Source organism: Armigeres subalbatus, chromosome 2 (assembly GCF_024139115.2).
Source record: "Armigeres subalbatus isolate Guangzhou_Male chromosome 2, GZ_Asu_2, whole genome shotgun sequence".
NCBI classification, from domain to species: Eukaryota; Metazoa; Arthropoda; class Insecta; order Diptera; family Culicidae; genus Armigeres; species Armigeres subalbatus.
The window spans coordinates 111,732,612-111,740,364 of record NC_085140.1 but is presented as its reverse complement, the minus strand read 5'-3'; positions in this window follow the sequence as shown (position 1 = coordinate 111,740,364).

Genomic DNA, 7,753 nt, shown 5'->3' with positions numbered 1-7,753 from the left:
TTTTCAGGTAATTTTCCCTAAATATCGGTTATTTTTTTTAATCAGTTCTGATTCTTTTCGTCTATATTTTTTATTCTGACGTCATATTTGCTCTCGAGTGCCACTTCCGATGCCAGGAACATGGCTCCCGCTCCTGGACCCAACATATCGAATCCATCACCACAACCTGTACAAACTAAACTTTTCAGGCTCGCGTGAGTCAGTAGTCAGTACTTTTCTAAAATGAAATTCGTTTAGCTTATTCTCAGCTAAAAGTGTGTCTCAGCAAATATAGGAGAGCGTGAGAGTAAATTGTCGATTTCCCCTTTTGGGAAAAAATGTAGCAAAAGGCAGTTTTTTTGAAAACTAAAGCGAAACACAACCAAATGAAGCATCCACCGGTTATAGTTAGGGTAAGACGGTATAATATGCCCCCCCTAAGGCAACTCCTTGATAACTTTTTACTTTTCAATGCAATTTATGCAAACTTTGTCTTATTTTGTAGTCCAGGAAGTCGCAAATGCATTGCCAATGAATAGTCATATAAAAATATTACAGATAACACGTAATAAAGGTTTTTTGAAAAGTCGTGAAAAAATGAATTTCAAATAGTGCCTGGGCAATACGCCCCACCATAAACAAAGACGTTTCATAGCCCTTCATTAGTATTTTATCAATCCCATAATAAAAAGGTTACAAATCCTTATGTGCTTGACATTAAAAAAAACCAACATAAGGTTATTTGAGCAGGTGTGAATTACATTTCAATATTTTCCATATCATTTGGAAGCAATTGCTGCGCTTGTGTCCAGTTGGTAAGGGCATATCGTCCTGCCTACACTGGGGCGTTTTGGCTAGTAAAACATGTTTTCGAAAGTCGTTACATTTTTGAAGATGGAAGCAATTTTATATCGTATTAACCACTCAGAAAAGTTATTTTGTTGCCCAACTGAGTGTTCCAGTGCAAGTTTTGTGGACAGTATGCCAGAGTCGCTAAAGAATGTTGAGCAAACAAACATGAAAAGTTACATCAAAACTGTAACTTTTTGTATTTTGCTATTATTTTCATTGTGTTATACAAAAATACTTCCACATTCACATAGTATGATGATTTTACAAATATTTATAGGTACCCACTGATTTTGACCCTTAGTTAGTTATAGTTTTCTAGAAATCAAGGGGGGCGTTTTGGCCAGGTGGGGTGCATTATACCGTCTTACCCTATGTCTTCGCTATTGGATGATGTAGTTTTGAAACAAAAATACTTCCCCAATCCAGCTGGAGACTGCTTTTTCTCCTCGGTGGGTGGTTTTATTATTGGGGGGTGGGACGAGCACGTGGCTGTCTTTCTCGTCAATGACTGGATGATGGAAATTTGAGCCTTAAATGTCGGTAATTCATTCATGCCTTGATCTTTCACAAGAACTGTTCTTCTCGTTATTATATAGTATCAAGGTCCGAAATGTACAAAACAAAGGTCAATTTTGGTATGTAGTTTTTGGCGCCGGGGAACATGCCCCCCCTGGAATTTCCTAAAAATCTGGTCCTGTATATAGGATCCAGGGATAATAAGGGTTAACTAACGAACAGTTAGGGTCTGTTCACAAATTACGTAACGCAAACATCCGAGTTTTCGACCCCCTCTCTCCCCCTCGTAACAAAAAGTAGCATTTTTGGAACCCCCACCCTCCGCCATATAACGCGTTACTGAGAAAATTTTAATGTCGTTTTTTTCTTTCTGTGAAGCATGTGAGTTTTGATATTTATTGAACACTGTTATAAGGAACGGCTCATGATTAAAACCAAGGATATCAAGAAAGCAGCTAGTAAAAAAGAAAATAGAATTTGCGACCATGGCCATTCACATTTAAGTTTAGCGGGACTGATCTGTCGAGAAATACAATATTCGCTTGGTGTTTACGCATAACTGTCCCATTGCAATTGACTAAAACGGTAATGACTAAAACGATAACGAAAGACAAATTATTTTCAAATTGAACTGTTTAATGTGGTTGAAGGGGTTGAGCTCTCTGGGTTGCCTTTATTAGCTTTAGCTTGGTTTGGGAGATCTAAACATGAAATACAATACCAATAAAAGCGTCATTCCCCAGGTCGTTCCATTAAATAATAAAGAAATCGTGAATATTTATCATGAGACAAAAATGCCTCGAAGTTTAGCAATTTTCGAACAAAACTCAACTCTGAGATAAAAAGTAAAAAAACTACAACTACTAGCGTGGGACAATTATGGTTGATACATATTCATCGTATTGATCAAGACATATTAGCAATTTAAGTCAATCAGTGATTAAAAAACCATTAAAATTTATTTTTATTCGCGTTATGCGTAACATTTGGTAGTACCCACCACCTCCCCACCTTTTAGTGTAACAAAATATAACGCAAGTTGGACCTCCCCCTCCCCCCAAAAGCGTTACGTAATTTGTGAACAGACCCTTAATCAATCCACGATATTAGGAATTAATTAGGCTAATGAATAGAGTAAGTCGCTTGACTTGAATGTGACCGAAAGTCACTTTTGAATTGAATGTCTCAACACCTCGTTCAACTCACTCGAACGCAAAGAGAGTTGAACATGTTCTCAATTTTGGGCAAGTAAATTGACTGGATTGATCATTTCACTAGTACTTTCAAAACGTAAGCATTATGGTTGAAAGTCGAATTCCATACTCGCGTAAACCGATTTTACTCGCGGTTACAAAATTGTATTGCTCCCACGAAAATTTTACTCAATTTCCGTCAAAAGCAGGATTACTCATAGTTTTGAGTAGAGGCCTGAATAAGAGAAACGCGAATAGGTATGTGCCGCCAATCGAACCGTCAAAAAACTGCAGCCAATCGAGCAGGAGACCTGTCAAGCAGCCAAAATGTTGGCTCAAATACTGAAAACGGCCAAATTCAATTTTATGCCATTTTTAAATAAACAAAATTGAATGTATTTTTCATTAGTTTGCAATAATATATGCAAGTCATTTATAGATTATGAAATGAAATTCCATTGTTTATTGGATTCTATTGTTATGTGATGTGGACACATAAAATCGTGGGTTGTGAGATTTTATCCACATAAACCATTTCTTCCTTTTCATGTGTTGTTCTTTGATGAAGAAAATTGAATGCAGTGTTGGCAGAGTCATATTTTCTATCCGCGTTTCTCTTATTCAGGCCTCTAGTTTTGAGTTAGAGTTAGAGCGTAACTCATTTTGCATCATTACGCAACTATAGTATATATATATATATATATATATAGTGAACTTGACGATGGGAACCAGAATGATGAAACCAATGAAACCAAGGGAAGAAAAAACAGTTTTCGCATGTTTAAAAAAATCTATTCCGAAATAGTAAACTAGAGTTGGACATCTTTTCACTTCTAAATATTTCTGTGATTCAAATTTTTCTAAATGTGGATCATGGATGGAAAAAAATACCCTATTATTTTTTATTTTATTTTTCTGATGTATTTTTTTATACAAATCTGTTATTTATATAGCCGAAAGTTATTATTCTTCATACTGATTCGTACTTGTTGCAAAAAGATATTTTACAAATTTTTTCAATCCCTTTTTTTTAAACTTGTTTGATATTCCGCCTGTTAGAAAGCATTGGCCTAGCATCAAAATATATATTTAGTCTGCATTGTCGCGCTTGAAATAATAAAAATGTTGGTATTCGATGTTTCCAAATTATAAAAATATGAAGAGCCAAAAACAAAACCATCAAATTTTTTATCGTTTGAGGCATAAGTAAGGCGTTGTAATAAGAAAAATACATATGTAAGACAGCAATTGTAGATCACAATTTATAAAGTGAACTTATAATCATTACTGCAGTCACAGTGAAAAATGCCAAACTCCAGACTGGAAACATTTCGCTATCTATCACGAATGGTTAAATATTACGGTTCGTTTTTTATCAGGACGAAAAAATCAATAAAAGGACTATCGCTAAACTCAAACTAATAATTAGAAATAAACCCCAACATATTACCAATACAATAACATTCGCGGAATGGAAGATTTCAGCACTTTGGAGGGGAAGCTTTTAAGCATTGAAAAGGAGAGAAACAAGAAAAAGACCATAAATACCTAGATGTAACAATTGTCATAATAAAAGTAATGATATAGAAAAGTAAAGTTGGCTCTATGTATAAATATATTTTGAACGTTTTATTTGTCGCTGAAACTTATTGTCTACTACCTACCTAGGGGTCCTGTGCTCCCCGAGCGGTGCAAGGGAACGACTTGAAAGATCTCCATCAAAAGATATTTTAGTTACAAGATAAAAGTGCTGTCCAATGAGAGCTTGAAGTAGCTCGATGTTTCTCCCTGTCCTGCTCATGCCCATTTGTTGACAAAAAAGAACGAGCAGGACAGGAACAACTTCGAGCTGCTCATTGTCGCCTTGGTTCCCATTGTTCTGCTGTCCGAAACATGTGTGGTACCCACGGTATACAGAAAACAAGGTAGGCTCGTTAGAAAAATGACACCTCGAATGTGACGCATGTTTTATCGTTATGTTGGAGTACAAAAGTAAGCATGCTGCGACCGTATTAGAGCATCGTCTCGGTCCAGCTTGTGCGAAGATAGCAGTGACGTCACATGTTTACATTCAAACTGAATGTTTACAGACGTGATGAGCCTGCCTTATCTTTTGTATGCCGTGTGTGGTACCGAACTGTCAAATCGTATGTATTTTTCCTACATTGGCATTTAGCACTCTAATATCCTCGACAGCAAAAGATGTTCCAGACAGCGACAACAGCGACAATCTTGTAACTAAAATATCTTCTTCTCCATCCTAAGTTATTGCAATTTATTAGATTTTTTAAAGTTTTATATGGAAGTGAATATGCAATATGTAACTTCAAAGACAGGATGATCTACGATGAATTACATCCCCGCAACATCGGCGTCGTGGCGCTGCAGGAGATTTGCTGGACAGGACAGAAAGTGTGGAAAAGCGGGCATCGAGCGGCTACCTTCTACCAAAGCTGTGGCACCACCAACGAGCTGGGAACCGGCTTCATAGTGCTGGGTAAGATGCGCCAACGTGTGATTGGGTGGCAGCCAATCAACGCAAGGATGTGCAAGCTGAAGATTAAAGGCCGTTTCTTCAACTATAGCATCATCAACGTGCACTGCCCACACGAAGGGAGACCCGACGACGAGAAAGAAGCGTTCTATGCACAGCTGGAGCAGACATACGATGGATGCCCACTGCGGGACGTCAAAATCGTCATCGGTGACATGAACGCACAGGTAGGAAGGGAAGATATGTATAGACCGGTCATCGGACCGGATAGTCTGCACACCGTATCGAATGACAACGGCCAACGATGCATAAACTTCGCAGCCTCCCGCGGAATGGTAGTCCGAAGCACCTTCTTTCCCCGCAAAAATATCCACAAGGCCACATGGAGATCACCTAACCAAGAAACGGAAAACCAAATCGACCACGTTCTAATCGACGGTAAATTCTTCTCCGACATCACAAACCTCCGCACTTACCGCAGTGCGAATATTGAATCCGACCACTGCCTCGTTGCAGTATGCCTGCGCTCAAAACTCTCGACGGTGAACAACACGCGTCGAAGTCGGACGCCGCGGCTTAACATTGGGCGGCTACAAGACGGTGGACTAGCCCAAGAATACGCGCAGCAGCTGGAAGTGGCACTCCCAACGGAAGAGCAGCTAGGTGCAGCGTCTCTTGAAGATGGCTGGAGAGATATTCGATCCGCCATTGGTAGCACCGCAACCGCTGCACTTGGCACGGTGCCCCGGATCAGAGAAACGACTGGTATGACGGCGAATGTGAGCAGTTAGTGGAAGAGAAGAATGCAGCATGGGCGAGATTGCTGCAACATCGCACGAGGGCGAACGAGGCACGATATAAACAGGCGTGGAACAGACAAAACTCGATTTTCCGGAGGAAAAAGCGCCAGCAGGAAGATCGAGACCGTGAAGAGACGGAGCAACTGTACCGCGCTAATAACACACGAAAGTTCTATGAGAAGTTAAACCGTTCACGTAAGGGCCACGTGCCACAGCTTGATATGTGCAAGGACATAAACGGGAACCTTCTTACGAACGAGCGTGAGGTGATCCAAAGGTGGCGGCAGCACTACGAAGAACACCTGAATGGCGATGTGGCAGACGAAGATGGCGGTATGGTGATGGACCTGGGAGAACGCGCGCAGGACATAATTTTACCGGCTTCGGATCTCCAGGAAATCCAGGAGGAGATTGGCCGGCTGAAGAACAACAAAGCCCCTGGGGTTGACCAACTACCAGGAGAGCTATTTGAACACGGTGGTGAGGCACTGGCTAGAGCGCTGCACTGGGTCATTACCAAGATTTGGGAGGAGGAAGTTTTGCCGCAGGAGTGGATGGAAGGTGTCGTGTGTCCAATCTACAAAAGGCGATAAGCTAGATTGTACCAACTACCGCGCAATCACATTGCTGAACGCCGCCTACAAGGTACTCTCCCAAATTTTATGCCGTCGACTAGCACCAACTGCAAGGGAGTTCGTGGGGCAGTACCAGGCGGGTTTTATGGGCGAACGCTCCACCACGGACCAGGTGTTCGCCATTCGCCAAGTACTGCAGAAATGCCGCGAATACAACGTGCCCACACATCATCTATTCATCGACTTCAAAGCCGCATATGATACAATCGATCGGGACCAGCTATGGCAACTAATGCACGAACACGGTTTTCCGGATAAACTGACACGGTTGATCAAAGCGACGATGGATCGGGTGATGTGCGTAGTTCGAGTTTCAGGGGCATTCTCGAGTCCCTTCGAAACCCGCAGAGGGTTACGGCAAGGTGATGGTCTTTCGTGTTTGCTATTCAACATCGCTTTGGAAGGGGTAATACGAAGAGCAGGGATTAACACGAGTGGTACAATTTTCAATAAGTCCGTCCAGCTATTTGGCTTCGCCGACGACATAGATATTATGGCACGTAACTTTGAAAAGATGGAGGAAGCCTGCATCAGGCTGAAGAGGGAAGCTAAGCGGATCGGACTAGTCATCAACACGTCGAAGACAAAGTACGTGATAGGAAGAGGTTCAAGAGACGACAATGTGAGCCACCCACCGCGAGTTTGCATCGGTGGTGACGAAATCGAGGTGGTAGAAGAATTTGTGTACTTGGGCTCACTGGTGACTGCCGAAAATGACACCAGCAGAGAAATTCGGAGACGCATAGTAGCTGGAAATCGTACGTACTTTGGACTCCGCAAGACGCTCCGATCGAATAGAGTTCGCCGCCGTACCAAACTGACAATCTACAAAACGCTCATTAGACCGGTAGTCCTCTACGGACACGAGACCTGGACGATGCTCGTGGAGGACCAACACGCACTTGGAGTTTTCGAAAGGAAAGTGCTGCGTACCATCTATGGTGGGGTGCAGATGGCGGACGGTACGTGGAGGAGGCGAATGAACCACGAGTTGCATCAGCTGCTGGGAGAACCATCCATCGTTCACACCGCGAAAATCGGACGACTGCGGTGGGCCGGGCACGTAGCCAGAATGTCGGACAGTAACCCGGTGAAAATGGTTCTCGACAACGATCCGACGGGCATAAGAAGGCGAGGTGCGCAGCGGGCAAGGTGGATCGATCAGGTGGAAGATGACTTGCGGACCCTCCGTAGACTGCGTGGTTGGCGACGTGTAGCCATGGACCGAGCCGAATGGAGAAGACTCTTATATACCGCACAGGCCACTTCGGCCTTAGTCTGAAT